The sequence below is a fragment of the Chiloscyllium plagiosum genome, unplaced genomic scaffold (assembly GCF_037043375.1).
Source record: "Chiloscyllium plagiosum isolate Xiang-an unplaced genomic scaffold, Cpla_swu_hap1 HiC_scaffold_6, whole genome shotgun sequence".
In the NCBI taxonomy this organism is placed as follows: Eukaryota; Metazoa; Chordata; class Chondrichthyes; order Orectolobiformes; family Hemiscylliidae; genus Chiloscyllium; species Chiloscyllium plagiosum.
Window position 1 is genome coordinate 86,395,070 of NW_028270144.1, and position 16,342 is coordinate 86,411,411.

Here is a 16,342-nt window from a genome sequence, read left to right on the forward strand (position 1 = left end):
GCAATTTCTCTTTAATGTTACTTGTGCCTGCATGATATCTGAGTAGTCAGCGTGGTATATTTAAACTGGAGCAGAAGTCATATAGGGTTGTTGATGGGCTGCGTGCAGGCATACTGGTCCTTGCCAGCTACTTGTCCAGTTAGGAAAGCCAATTGGCTTGCAGAATGATCTGACAAAAACGCTTCAACAATTTCTTCTCAGCAATGTTCCAGTCATTTATACAGATTGTAAACGTTGAGGTCCCAGCACCAATTCCTGTGGTACTCCACATGTTAAATTTTGCCAATCTGAAAATGACCCATTTGTATCTACTCTTATCTCCTGTTAGTAGCCAAACTTATATTCATGGCAGTACCTGCTACACCATGAACTTTTATTTTCTGGAATAATGTTTGAGGAACCTTATTAAAAGACTTCTGAAAACCAAGTACAGTATATCTAGTGACCTCCCTTTAGCCACAGCATATGTTACTTCCTTAATGTAAGTTGATGAGGTATGATTTCCCTTTCATAAAACTTATAGAAATGTTGACACTGAGAACCTTCAATTTTTCTAAGTGTCCTGTGATATAATAATAGCTGCTAACCTTTTCTCATGATGGACGTTGAATTAATTTGCTTGCTGTTTCCTGCTTTCTATTTTCCTTTTTAAATAAAGAAGTTACATCACTATTTTCCAATCTAAAGGCACTTTTCGTCATTCTGGAGAATTTTGGAAAATTGAAATTTATGCAACAATGATCTCACTGCCATTTTTAAAAGACTTTAAGATGAAATTCATTATGACCTCGGAACTTGTCAGCCTGCAGCTTCAACAATTTATTAAGTATGACTTTTCTGGTGACCATACTTGTGTTCATCCACGCTTCTTCCATGGCATGATGTATAACCACTTCTGGGGTATTATTTGCATTTTTTTTCATTGATGCTCTCACAATTGCCCTTAAAATACTTCTCTTGGACTCACTTCTCTTTCCCTTAAATTGAATACAAAGTTCAATCAATACAAGGTCTAGCATAACTTGATCTCTGGTTGGTTCACGAATGTACTGATCTTGGAATTCAGCCCAAAAACATTCTATGAACGTTTCATGTAGGCTACATTTAGCTAGTCTGATTTTTCTAGTCTATATGTAATTTAAAGTCTCTCATAATTATTGCCACACCTTTCTGAAAAAGCTACCATTATTTCTTCTTTTATATTCCAATCTACCATATGGTTACTGTTAGAGCCATGTTCACCACTTCCACGAGTGATTTCTTGCCTTTATAATTTCTTATCTCAACCCAAACCACTTCTACATCTGAGTTTCCTGAACTTGGGTCATCCTTCTTTATTGTGCTAATAGCATCATTAACTTTAAAAACCCACACCCTCCCCCATCTCTTCCTAGCTTCCCGTACTTTGTAAATGGCATGTACCTTTCAATATTTAGGATCCAATCAGTATCATCCTGCAGCCATATCTCTACCATGGCTGTCAGATTGGAATTAATTATTTCTATTTACCATTTTCAGTTCATGTATTTTGTTTTGTATTCTTCAGATACACAGCCTTCAGTTTTGTCTTTTTATTACTTGGGTAACCTTTGATCTTATCTATTGCTTTATGCCTAGATTTATGTTCTTTCTCCATTCCAGTCACGGTCTGTTTATTGTTTCCCACGTTAATATATTTCCCACTCCACTTGTACCTACTCTTTGATTTACTGCAGCTTCAAATTTGATCTGTTATCTCCACATTTAGTTAAAACTCTCTCTAATTCCCTAGGTATGTGGCTTACCGGAACAATGGTCCTTGTATGGTTCAGTTGTAGACCGTTCAGATGGTACAGATCCCATTGCCCCAGTACTGATGCCAGTGGCCCCAAAACCCAAACCCACTTCACCCACATCAATCTTTGAGTCTCAAATGTATTTCTCGAAGATTATTTACTTCATGGCAATTTGCTCGTACCTCAGGTAATAATATAAATGTTATTCCCTTTTGAGGTTCTGTTTCTTAATTTGGTACTTATTTTCTCACACTAATTATACAGGACCATTGTTTCCTTTTGCCTATATTGTGTTGCCTACTTGGACCACAAAGACTGGATCCCCTCTCTCCCACTGTAAGTTCCTCTCCAGCCCTAGCAGATGGCTAGAATACTGGTCCAAGAAAGGCAACACAGTCACCTGGATTCTGTCCCTCCCTTTTCTCTTTGCAGAGAAAAAGTATCAATCTTAATATACTGTTCCCTCCTACTGCTACTCAATTCCTTTCTGGTCCTTCCACTTGAATGACCTCCTGCACCATGGTGCCATAGTCTGTTAGCCTCAAACAAGATGAAAGGCTAGCCATCTTTGAAGACCAACTGTGCACCCCGCAAGACTGATCCAAGCAATGGAACTAATCTTCAAGAACCCTTTTGGATCTGTACTTGGCTATTGTCAGCCGGTTGCTGGGTGGAATCATCAGGTATGTTTACAGAAGGTAGGCCTTCCTAACGATTCACATAATGCATCCAGCCATTCAATGATGTAATGACTGATCTCCTACACCAACACCATCTTCCTGCACTATCCTCATCTCTCCTGTTCTCAATATATAGAAATCTATTAATCTCAGTCGTGAACTTATTCAATGACTGAGCCTCTACAGCCCTTTGAGGCAGAGAATTACAAAGAATCAGTACCCTTTGAGTGAAAACCTTCCTCCTTATCCAAGCCCAAAATGATCTGTCCTTTTTATATTTATTCCCTGGTTGTAAACCCCTACAACATCCCAATTCTCACCTAACTCTGTAAGATAATAGAGATCAGAAGGTGATTCAAAATACTTAGTTAAAAAGTCAACACCTTGATGACAGTATATGTTACAGTTTTAAAGAAGGAACAAAGAAAATTCAGAATTCAGAAAACAAAAAGCCTATGCCAGAGAATTTCTTCTAGGTTTACGATTTAGACCCTGTTGGTATTGTAAAGTGAGAGGAGCTGCAAGAAGACACTGTTGTTCTTTACAATGTTAGCCAAGCTAGACAAAGAATACAGTTGTCTAATCAAGGTATAAACATGGAAACACTAAAACTTATCATCATGAGAAAGAAGATTTGCCACAATGTATGACAGAAGCCAAGACTTTGGGCAGTGAAACAAGTTCTCACATAGAACATAGAAAAGTACAGCACAGAACAGGCCCTTTGGCCCACGATGTTGTGCCAAGGGTTAATCCTAATGTAAAATAAATAACTTAACTTATGCACCCCTCAACTCACTGCTATCCATATGCATGTCCAGCAGTGCTTAAATGTCCCTAATGACTCTGCTTCCACCACCACCGCTGTCAACGCATTCCATACATTCACAACTGTCTGCGTAAAGAACCTTCCTCTGACGTCCCCACTATATCTTTCTCCTAATATCTTAAAACTATGACCCCTTGTACCAGTCATCCTGCTCTGGGGAAAAGTCTCTGGCTATTGACTCTATCCATTCCTCGATCTTGTATACCTCGATCAGGTCTCCTCTCTTCCTCCTTCTCTCCAGAGAGAAAAGTCCAAGCTTATTTAGCCTCCCTTCATAAGGCAAGCCCTCCAGTCCAGGCAGCATCCTGGTAAATCTTCTTTGCACCTTCTCCAAAGCCTCTATATCTTTCCTACAGAAGGGTGACCAGAATTGGACACAATATTCCAAGTGTGGTCTCACCAGGGACTTGTAGAGCTGCAGCAAAACCTCACGGCTCTTAAACTTGATCCCCCTGTTAATGAAAGCCAAAACACCATATACTTTCTTAACAACTCTATCCACTTGGGTGGCAAATTTGAGGGATCTATGTACTTGCACACCAAAATCACTCTGTTTCTCCACACTGCCAAGAATCCTGTCTTTAATCCTATATTCTATATTCGAGTTCGACCTTCCAAAATGCATCACTTCGCATTTATCCAGGTTAAACTCCATCTGCCATTTCTCAGCCCAGCTTTGCATCTTGTCTATGTTGCACTGCAGCCTGCAATAGCCCCTCGATACTATCGACGACATCTCCAACTTTGTGACATCTGCAAATTTACTAACTCACCCCTCAACCTCCTCATCCAAGTTATTTATAAAAACTACAAACAGCAGAGGCCCAAGAACAGAGCTCTGCAAGACCCCACTCAATACTGACCTCCAGGCAGAATACTTTCCATCTACAACTACTCTCTGCCTTCTGTTAGCCAACCAATTCTGAATCCAGATAGACAAATCTCCCTATATCCCATCGTTCCTGACTTTATGAATGAGCCTACCATGGGGAACCTTATCAAATGCCTTGCTGAAGTCCATATACACCACATCTACTGCTCGACCGTCGTCGACCTATCTTGACACGTCCACAAAGAACTCAATAAAATTCGGGAGGCATGACCTGCCCCTCACAAAGCCATGCTGACTGCCTTTAATCAAGCTATGCTTTTCCAAATAGTCATAAATCTTATCCCTCAGAATTCTTTCTAAAGATTTGCTGACCACAGACGTAAGACTGACTGGTCTGTAATTGCCAGGGATTTCCCTATTACCCTTCTTGAAAAGAGGAACAACATTCGCCTCCTACCAATTCTCCGGTACGACTCCAGTGGAGAGTGAGGAGGCATAGATCTTCGCCAATGGCTTAGCAACCTCCTTTCTCACTTCCTGGAGCAGCCTAGGATAAATCTGGTTTGGCCCTGGGGACTTATCAATCTTCATGTTTTCCAAAATTTCCAGCACATCAACTTCATCAACCTTGATCTGGTCAAGCCTGTGTCCCATCTCCTCAAAGTTCTCATTCACAACATGGTCCCTTTCCTTCATGAAAACTGAAGCAAAAAACTCATTTAGAGCTCCCCCTATCTGCTCAGACTCCATGCACAAGCTCACTACGTTACCCCTGATCAGCCTTACCTTCTCCCTGATCATTCTCTTATTCCTCACGTATGAGTTAAATGCCTTTGCGTTCTCCCTAATCCTTCTTGCCAAGCCTTTTTTGTGTCCCCCTCCTTGCTGTTCTCAGTCCATTTCTGAGCTGCTTTCTAGCAAGCCTGTAATCCTCTAAAGCTGTGCTAGATCCTTGCTTCCTCCGCCTTAACTTAAGCTGCTTTCTTCCTTTTGACGAGAAGCTCCTCTGTTCTTGTCATCCAAGGTTCCTTAATCTTACCCCTTCTTACCTGTCTCAGAGGAACAAGTTCATGCATCATTCGCAACAACTCTTCCTTAAATAGTCTCCACTTGTCTGCTGTGCCCTTTCTGTGGAACAATTGCTCCCAGTCTGTACTTCCCAACTCCTGTCTGATAGCGTCATAATTTCCTTTTCCCCAATTAACTTTCTTGCCTTGGTAGCATATGAGGGAAAACGTCAAAAATCAGAATAAACTGGACTTTAAAACCCAAATGTTGCATACAGTTGGGGTTGGTGGCATTAAACATTGGGCTGCATGGACCAAATGGAAAACTTGACAGTACAGAGGAGGATATTGTACTGTGCAGTATAGCAATATACACATATACAATATTAAAAGTTGTATTTCAAACAATGCTTTTGAAAACCCATTACCTTGATGACTTTTCACTTGGGGGTTGGGGGGGTGGGGGAGGAGCGGGCAGATGGGTGTTCCAGTTATGTGGTTCATGCGATTACATTTTTGGCAAGTCTTCAATTTAAAGACAAAAATATTAAGAGCGTCTTGTGACTTTCTCTAAACTGCCTGACAATAGTCCTGGGGTGACATAATGCGACTGCTAAAGTTAAAGAGATGCCTGAGATCTCTCCCCCCTCTGGGAAGTCAGTGTAAAGTGTTCACATTTGGAGACAATGGCAGCCAGCCCCTGTGCTTACATTAGTTAAACTTTAATCTCCAAAGCCCTAGAAAAGTGTTGAGAATGATGGGTTTTAAACTGTTCATTTGTCTCCAGGATAGGACGGAGTTAAAGTGTAAAAATGTCTACCTAGACACAAGGCTCAAGTGATTCACATGTGACCATATGAATTAGAAGCAGAAGTAAATCATTTGGATCCTCAAAACCACTCTGTCATTTAGTAAGATGATTTGAGCACTAAACATTCTGGGTTATTCTGATAAACCTTCACTCTTTGCTTATCAAGAATCCATCTATTGCTGCCTTTAAAGTATTCAAGGATTCTACTTCTATCACCATTTGAGAAAGAGCATTCTGAAGGCTCATGACCTTCTCTGAGAAAAGGTTTCTCCTCAGCTCTGGTTTAAATGGAAAACCCATTTATTTTTAAATGGTGTTTAACTTTGTTCTACATTCGCCTACAAGGGGAGATATCCTTTCCACAGCCATTCTGTCAAGGCCCCGTGGAATCTCATATGTTTCAATTAAATTGTCTCCTAATCTTCTAAACTACAATGGATGCATACCTAGACTATCCCACTTTTCCTCATAAGACAACTCACTCATTCCACTCATTTGTCCTATTTGCTTTTGCACTCTTCCTTAAATCAGGAAAATAGTACTGATCATAATACTTCAGATATGCCTTGCCAATGCTCTGTATAGATGAGACATAAGATCCCTACTTTTACATTGAATTCCTTCATAATAAATAACGCTATTTTATTAGCTTTCCAAATTACATCCTGTACCGACATACTAACTATGACTCCCAGATCCCTCTGCATCTCAGGATACTGCAATTCACCATTTGGATAGCATTCTTTATTCTTTCAGCCAAAATGGACAACTTGACATTTTTCCACATTATACCCCACTTGCCTAACTTAATTATATTCCTTTGTATCTCCCTTATGCTTATTTTACAACTTGCTTTCCTACTTTTCCTTGTGCCATCAAATTTAACAACCTTGGTCCCTTTATCTAAATCATTTACACAAATTACAAAAGGTTGAGGCCTCAACACTGATGCCTGCAACACACCAGGCATTAGATATTACCAACTATAAAATTTACCTATTTTGCCAACTGCCTCTTTGCTATTTGCTGATAAATCACCTATTCATGCCAATATATTACCTCCTACTCCATGAGCTTTATATTTGGCAAAAATCTTTTACATAATACTTTATCAAAAGCCTTCTGGAAATCTCAGTAAAGTACATCCGCTGGTGCCCCTTTATTTGCAGTATATCTTACTTCCTTAATGGACTCCAAAAGACTGATGAAATGTGATTTCTCTTTTCACAGCACCATGTTTGATCTGCTTGACTACCTTGAGATTTTCTATGTGTCCTGAGGTGATGTTTTTAATAATAGCTTCAAACTATTTCTCAATGAGTGATGTTGATCTCAATGGACTGTAGCTGTCTGTTTTTTTCTCCCCTCCCTTTTCAAGTAAAGGAGTTACACAATCTTCCCTGAATCCAGTGAATTTTGGTAAATGCAAGCTAACACATCCACTACTTCACTAGCCATTTGTTTTTAGGCCTTAGAATAAAGTCCATCAGGACCTGGGAAATGTCAGTCTGCAGCTCAACAATTCACAGACTATCAGTTCCCTGGTGATAGTAATCAAATTGAGTTCCTTCTTTCCATTTCCTAATTTACACCTAAATCTGGAATGTTATTTGTATCCTTTACAGGGCAGACTCAAGAAAAATACTTGTGCAATTGATGTACCATATCCTTAATTTCCATTATTAATTCATCAGACTCAGTTTCTTGAGGACAAAGTGCTCACTTAATTAGCTATTTTTTTCTTTAAATATCCATTAGAAACTTTCAGAATCTGCCTTAATATTTCTGGAGGCTTTCTATAGTCCTCTATTTTTTTTCTCCTTGTTCATTTATGTCATTCTGTTCTGTTTTTATAGTCTGTCCAGTCTTCTGATTAGCCACCCAACTCTAAGTAATTATATGCTTTTTATTTAAGTTTGATACTATCGTTAACTTCTTTAACGGGATTTGATATTTCAAAATTCAAGACTCAATTCATGTCGTGCTGCAGCCATGCCTTTGTCTTAGCTATCAGTTTGGATGTAGTTATTTCTATTTATGTGATCAGTTCATTGTTTTGTGTTGAACGTGACTTGCAGTCTTTCTCTTATTTTTGTAACCTTAAACCTTGAGAGTTTGTATTCTCTATCTCTTACTGTCCTGGTATATTTGTCATTTCTGTTTTTAATACCTTTCTCTCTTGCCATGCCTCTATCAGTTGATTTATCACAGTTTCCTAAACTTGATCCCTTGTCTCCCACTACTTTGTCGAAACTCCTCTTTGCTTATTTAGCAAGCTGGGTAAGTAGGGGAGTAATAGATAGGATTATAGTAGTGAAAGGCAGGGTATTGGCACTAATGTAAAATGCTCAGAAAACTGACACAATCTGCTCAATATTCTCCTTCTGCACTATAGCAATTCTGTAAATAACAGCCTCGGCACAGTAAACCTGTTGACTGCCTCAAAGGAACAGCCCTCACTTTACCTAGTGCCTCATGAATCATAACCCACTTCTACTGCAATGGTCATTGAGCCACGCGCTAATTTCTCTAATCTTATTTTCCCTTTGCTAATTTGGATGTGGATCATGTAATAATCCAAAGACTACTAACTTTCAGATTTTGCTTTTTAATTTGGTGCCATCTCTTCATCTCCGGGACACCCGCACCAATCAACCACACCGCCCTGTGGCCCAACATTTCAACTCTTCCTCCCATTCTGCCGAGGACATGGAGGTCCTGGGCCTCCTTCACCGCCGCTCCCTCACCACCAGACGCCTGGAGGAAGAACGCGTCATCTTCCGCCTCAGAACACTTCAACCCCAGGGCATCAATGTGGACTTCAACAGTTTCCTCATTTCCCCTTCCCCCACCTCACCCTAGTTCCAAACTTCCAGCTCAGCACTGTTCCCATGACTTGTCCGGACTTGTCCTACCTGCCTATCTCCTTTTCCACCTATCCACTCCACCCTCTCCTCGCTGACCTATCACCTTCATCCCCTCCCCCACTCACCCATTGTACGCTATGCTACTTTCTCCCCACCCCCACCCTCCTCTAGCTTATCTCTCCATGCTTCAGACTCACTGCCTTTATTCCTGATGAAGGGCTTTTGCCCGAAACGTCGATTTCGAAGCTCCTTGGATGCTGCCTGAACTGCTGTGCTCTTCCAGCACCACTAATCCAGAATCTGCTTTCCAGCATCTGCAGTCATTGTTTTTACCTCTGCCATCTCTTCATGTTGACTATGTAGAACCATTTTCCTTGTCTGTACCATCTGTACCAATATGGACCATCAAAACTATTTCCTCCCTCTCCTGCAAGAAGTTCATGTCCAGCCCAGGCACCCCACACACTGAAACCAGACTGACAACACAACCATCTGGATATTTGTTCACATTTACAGTGAATTGTGTATATCGCCCTACTATGCCATCGCCTGCTACAACTGCACTCCTTTTTGCTCTCCCACCTTGAATGGCTTCCTTTAGCACAGAGCCACAGTCAGTTAGTTTATTCACCCTGAAGCTCTCATAGTCATTAAAGCAAATCGAAGGAACTTCCAACCTGTTGGATGATCGCAAAGACTCACCTGCTCTCCGAATCCCTTTACCTACCTCATTTACAATCACATGCTCCTTTCCCTCAGCAGACACCAGTCAGAAGATTCTATCCTAAGGTGTGTGAATGCCTTCAGGAATAAAGTGTTCAAGCAAATTTCCCCACTCCCTGATCCGTTGCAGTATCTGTAACCTGCAGCTATAAGCTCTGAGCCGAAGCTGCTTGAGCTGGAACCACCTCCTACACACAATTTTGTCTTGGATCACATTGACAACCAGGATCTCGAACATTATGCCATTGCAACATATCATCTGTCCTGCCTTCTTTGCTGTGCCTTAGTTAGTTGAGTAATTAATTAGTCATATGGTTAACTAATTATTGTCTTTTCTCACTACCATTCACAATAGTGACTTAAAAATTTGAATTTAATAAACCTTTCAACTTTAGCATTTTCATTATTTATTACATTTATTATTATTTGTCCTCTGCCAGAGCCTTGGGCTCCTCTAAATGTTTCCGATTGCCTGTCTCAGTGTCTCACACTTGCTGCACTGTTACTGTTTGCCTTTCGTGGGGTACTCCACTTACCCACTTGTCTAGCTGCTGATGCCTCCCTGTTTTGGGATCATGCACATTCATGGTCCTACTGGAGCTCCTGACTGCCTATCTTAGTATCATCCATCCACCCAGACCTTCAGGTGCTGCTGAATGTCTGTCTTGGTATACCTCTGCTGACCCACTATTCAAGATGATGCCGACAGCTTATCTCAGTGTCCTCCACCACCTGGTGCTCTCGGTGTTATTGACTATCAACCTTGGAGTCCTCCACTCACCCTCTCCTCTCCTTTGTATTTAATGGGCTTTAAAAGGGCAAGGGTGCAGAAAAGGTCACTGTTAGATCAGGTTAAAACTTTTGCTGAAATATCACTGAATATCATAGATAAAGTAGGTCTACCAGGGTCTGAGAGAGAGAGAGAGCATCAAGAAGCCAACAGTCACTGTTTATCACTGTGCAGGCATTTAGGTGAGAGTTTGTGCTTCACTTGAAAAGACTATATTGAAAAGGATTGAAGCAAGGCTTGAAGAATAACCTAGTCTGTGCTAAAGGAGTTGCCAGGAAAACCTTTTACCATGAAAAACAGTTCAGGAGTTAAAAGATACCAGACTGAGGAAAGGAAGGATCAAAAGTAAACACTAGAGAGCGGAAAATCACTTTGGACAGGCTAAGTCAAGCGTTTATTTAAAGGACAGTATAAGGTACTGTGAAGTTTTGCCTTCCTGTTCTGAGGAAGGGTCCCTGAATCTAAAACATTAACTCTGCCTTCTCTCCACAGATGCTGCCAGACCCACTGAGTTTTTCCAGCGATCTTTGCTTTTGTTTTGTATTTACAGCATCCATGATTATTTTAGTTTTTATTAAGTTTAATCTTCCATTGTGTTAAAAGTAAAAGGACAAATATCTGTCCTATGGTTTAAAGTATCAGTGACCTTTATCACTACATCAACAATGTTTAGTCAATAGTGCATTTAGTGAGTTTGTTATGGTAAAACCATCAAAAGTGAAAGTTTGTTAGTCCTCCTTTTAGCAATCATTTGGAAGTTCACATTTCTTTTATTCTTTCTAGATATTGTTTTCTGCGGAGATTGTAAAATAATTCACGACCTCCTGTGACCCTTGTGGTTTTGCACATTGCCACCACCACTCCCACCAGCCCAATCCCACCCTGGCCCCACAACACCCCATTCCCCCCAAACCCCACCCCATATTCCATCCCCGTACCAGCCATGAAAAGAACTAGCGTCAAAAAAATTGAGTGTGATGGTAACAGCATCTATTGTACAGCTGAACGTGTTTAGGTAATTGATCTAATATGCAGGCAAATGCCCAGGCAGCCTTCCTATTGCCTCTATACTCTTTAGCAGACATTCTCCTTGAAATCTTTGAAACCTCTCCTTCAATTTCTTTGGGGTGATAATGTGTTAACATTGTGTCCTACTGTCTCAGATACTATTTCACTAACCTGCTTTCCAACCTGCATTATTTCCTCCCTTTTTCCTTCAAAGAAGGGAATGTCTACTGGAAACCTTATTATGTGTGCCTTTCACAAGAGGTGTCTGAATGAAAGCACTGCCTCAGCCAGTTTGGGCAAAGCTTGGTGTAAATATCATTGACTTGAATTTGCAGCCCTCACAAAGCAGAAAAGCAATTTCAGTGTTAATAATGACAGGTACATTTTGAATCCTCAATATCTTAAAGGTTATACAAATAAAAGTAAAAAGATCAGAAAACGGCATAATCAGTTTGATCATTTACATTTGCCCTCACTATTGCTGAATGTCAATTATGTAATTTATGTTAGTACACATCTGTAAGATGTCACTCATTAGAAGGACCAATCACTCACTTTGATTTAAAACTTGTTTTGATTTATATTATTCTTTTCTTAAAAAAATTATGTATTTCAAGTGTTTCAGTCTGTGACATTGTTGCTAATCGTAAATGTACTTCAAAGATACGCTGATAGCCCTGAGTACGTCCAGTGGAAAAATAGGATTAGCTTTAAAACTGTCTTTAATCCTGACATCAACATCCACAATAACTCTGAAGAAATAGTCTCCCTTTCAGTTTTGGAAACCTCCCCCTCCAGTGGAGCTTTTGAAGTCGAGAACACATGGCGTAACAGGCAGAAATTGAAATGCTTGAAAATTAATTTCACAGCTTTGCTAAGTTTTCAGCTTCTTGCCAGCAGTAACACTCCATTAAAGGGTTAGTAGTTAAAGTTTACCACATGCAGAATTGTTTTATTCAAATAGTTTCTTGCCACTTTCAAAGAAACTGCAATCTGACAAAAGATTGAGAAAATTATTAACACGAGAGATGATGTTATTTTCTGAGAAATTGGTTTGTGCTATAGAGATGTAACAAAATACTCAGTAGAGTTTGACAATTCCTAAACAGTGAATAAACATGTTATTTAGAATGTCACAGTAAATGTGGCATTAAATTGTCTTGTCCTATTGCTCGTGCCAGAGGAATAGTTTCGGAATGAGGGAAGTTGATGTTGTTGTGTTAAAGTCACAGAAATTGTAATCCAGAATTCAAGCTTAATGTTTCAGGGACATGGGTTTATATCCACCATTGCAGATGGTGACATTTAAGTCAATAAAACTTGGAATTAAAAAGTTAGCCTAATGGTGACCAATAATGAAAACAGTAATGATTATCATATAAATCTATCCGGATCACTAAAACCCTTTTGGAAAAGAAATCAGCTGTCTCTACCTGGTCTACCTAAATGTGGCTCCAAAAGTTAATGCTTAGTTGTGTTTGTAATGGTCTAGGAAAGTACTCTGTTGTTTCAAACTGCTACAAAGGCTAAAGAAAGCCATGAAACTGAAGTGACTACCCAGACATTGGCTTCAGCACCAGAAACAACAATGAAAAACATAGTTCTGTTGACCTTATGAAGTACTCCTTACCAACAGCTGGAGGTAAGTGTCAAAATTGGGAAAGATGTCTCACAGACAAACAAGCATACCATAGTCACATCTTACAGACAATGTCCCATACACAGCCATTACATTCCAGTCCTGTCCCACCAGCTGGACAGACCTATCAGAGTAGTGGCTCAGTGATGTACATTCAGGAGGGAGTTGCCCTGGGAATCTTCAACATTGACTCCAAAACCTGTGAAATATCATGGCAGAAGGCCAAGTGTGGGCAAGGAAACCGCCTGCTGGTTAGTACGTACTCACTATCCCTCCCCAGTTGATAAATTAATACTCCTCCATGTTGAACTGTACTTGGAGGAAGCTCTGAAGTTGGAAAGAGCAAAGTGTGTACTTTGGTTGGGGATTTCAATATCCGCCAACAAGAGTGGCTTGGCAGCACGTTCACCATTAAGGGCAAAAGAGTAACTAGGGAGAGAATAGGGTCCCTTAAAAATTAACAAGACCTGTCTCTGGGTGGAACTGCAAGAGATGGGGGAGATCCAAAATATTATTTTGCATCAGTATTTACTGTAGAGAAGGATATATAAGTTAGAGAACTGGAGAAATAAAGTGATATCTTGAAAAGTGTCCATACTACAGTGGAGGAGATGCTAGACATCTTAGAATGTATAAAGGGGGATAAACCCCAAGACCTGATCAGTTGTATCCCAGAACTTTGTGGGAAGCTAGGAAAGTGATTTCTGGGCCCGTTGCTGAGATATTTATATCATTGATAGCCATCGGTAATTGCCAGAAGACTGGACAATGATTAATGTGGTGCCATTTTTTAAGAATAGTGGTAAGGAAAAGCCAGGAAACTACAGACTGGTGAGCCTGACATCACTGGTGGGTAAGTTGTTGAAGGAGAGTTTGAGGGACAGGATTTACATGTATTTGGAAAGGCAAGGACTGATTGGGGATAGTCAAAATGGCTTAGTGCTTAGGAATTCGTATCTCACTAACTTGATTGAGTTTACCTCAGAATACAATATGCTGTTGATCAGGTGGGCTGATGGGCCAGGGAGCGGCAGATGGAATTTAATTTAGATACATATGAGGTGTTGCAGTTTGGCAAGTCAAATCAGGGCAGGATTTAAACTTTACTGAGTATGCTCTTTCCAGGTAAGGGCTTGCCCTCCCAGGCTGGGATTTCTGCAAACATTGGTATCACAGACAGCATGGGGATGAAGGGTCTGGGCCCATCTGGAGTGTTCTGAGTGGCTGCTTCTTCCTATGAACACCTGCCAAAATCACATATTAGATTAGATTACTTACAGTGTGGAAACAGGCCCTTCGGCCCAACAAGTCCACACTGACCCGCTGAAGCGTAACCCATCCAGACCCATTCTCCTACATTTACCCTTCACCTAACACTACGGGCAATTTAACATGGCCTGCACATTTTTGGATTGTGGGAGGAAACTGGAGCACCCGGAGGAAATCCAAGCAGACACGGGGAGAATATGCAAACTCCACACAGAGAGTCACCTGAGGCGGAAATTGAACCCAGGTCTCTGGCGCTGTGAGGCAGCAGTGCTAACCACTGTGTCACCGTGCCGTCCAAACTCTTGACCTGTCACCCTTGCCAATTACAATCCCATCTCCAACTTCCATTTTGCCCCCAAAGGTTGTGTTAGCATTTTCCAAATCCATCCTCATCTGTGTCAAAACTGTGTGTTTAAATCCCTCTAGTCAGGTTTGCAACCTCACCACCATGCTGAAATAATTATGATCAAAGTCACAAATGACATCCTACATGATGGTAGCATCAGTAAATTTTAATTCCTCATCCTTCTTGATTGTGTGTAGTTTTCAATACAAGGACAGCTCCAAATTAAAACAACAAGCAGGCAAGGTAGCAGAGGTTAGTGGTAAAGTAGAGGGTTGGGTAAGTTGTAAGAGACAATAAAAGTTCACCAAAAAAAGAGGGAGAAAATAAATTGAGGGCCATCTGGTAAGTAATACAAAAACAGACATAAAGCCTTCTTTAAATATATATATAAAGGAAGAGAGAGACCAAACTGAACATAGCCATTTTGAAAACGAGTTTCGGGAAATTATAATGGGGAACTAGGAAATAAAGCAGGAGGTGAATAAATACTTAGCATAGGTGTTCATGTTAGAGGACACTAACAGTATTTCAACAACATTAACCAATCGAGTAGGCTGAGTTTGTGAGGAAATAAACACTATAAATGGAGTATATTTTGAAGACTTGTATCGAAAGCTACGCACAATCGAGAAGGATGAGGAATTAAAATTTACTGATGCTACTATGATGGAGGATGTCATTTGTGACTTTGATCATAATTATTTCAGCATGGAGGTGAGGTTGCAAACCTGACTAGAGGGATTTAAACACACAGTTCTGACACAGATGAGGATGGATTTGGAAAATGCTAACACAACCTTTGGAGGTGAAACGGCAATTGAAGATGGGATTGTAATTTGCAAGGGTGACAGGTCAAGAGTTTTTTAATTGAGGAAAGCAGTGATGATAGCAGATTTCAAGGAAAGAAGGATAGCATTTATTTGACTGAGGTGGAACCAAGTTGAGTGGTCAGTGGTTTAGTGCGAATCACAAACCAGATGAGCTCAGAAAGGGCAGGAGCAGAGATGATAGTGAAGCTAGTGAAGGATGATGCTAGTTCATGCTCGATCAAAGGATGAAGGTTCAGTTGGAGAATTTACATTTCATGGAGTTGGCCTATTGTCAAAAGGACAGTCAATAAATCCTGAGACATCCCTATTTTCAAGACTTTGTATTTCTTTTTGAATTTCCACTGCACAATCCAATACTTCTCCCGATCTCTGGACGAATTAAAGATCCTTGGAAAGATGTCTCTGTCTTGTGAAGTGATGAAGAAACTTTCAGGATCCAAGTTCAGTTTAACCTTAGAAAATTTCTTGATTGACTATTCTGTCCATGTTTGCTGTGGTAGGGTGTAAGCCAGTAACCACTTAGTTCATTCACCTTCTCACCACATTCATATTTCATGTATTGGAGGAGCTTTACTATTCCTGATGACACCCGGCTGTTATGGTATTGGCAATGTATTTCAATTCTCAACTGAACTGTGTCTTCTGTGGTAAGCAACCAAATGAAAGTCAATTAAGACAAACAAACTTTCTCTAGATTTATCTAAACTGAGTCATAATTGACATTGAACTGAAATAAAAACTATATCATTAACATTTATATTTGATAGCTTTGAAGGTCTGTCAAAAACCTTCGTTTTTCATGGAAACAGCTGCACGTAAATATGATGAAAGGCATATATTAAGCTTTGTATAATCAGTATGTCTTTGTTGTAGTTTTGATGGTCTATTAGAAATGATTTTCAAGCAATTGATGTGGTAAATTTATCAACAAGTAAA

The 16,342-nt window shown here is 40.2% G+C and overlaps 2 long non-coding RNA genes across 2 annotated transcripts in view; one reads left to right on the forward strand and one right to left on the reverse strand.

The window, feature by feature from the left end:
- The window catches only part of LOC148149802 (uncharacterized), a 57,672-nt gene extending 48,091 nt beyond the window's left edge, over nucleotides 1-9,581 (reverse strand). Inside the window, exon 1 of the long non-coding RNA XR_015757364.1 lies at nucleotides 9,529-9,581. This is a non-coding gene — a long non-coding RNA (uncharacterized LOC148149802). The remainder of the gene's footprint in view (nucleotides 1-9,528) is intronic.
- LOC148149803 (uncharacterized) overlaps nucleotides 1-16,342 on the forward strand; it is an 85,867-nt gene that overhangs the window by 2,906 nt on the left and 66,619 nt on the right. The window lies entirely within an intron of this gene.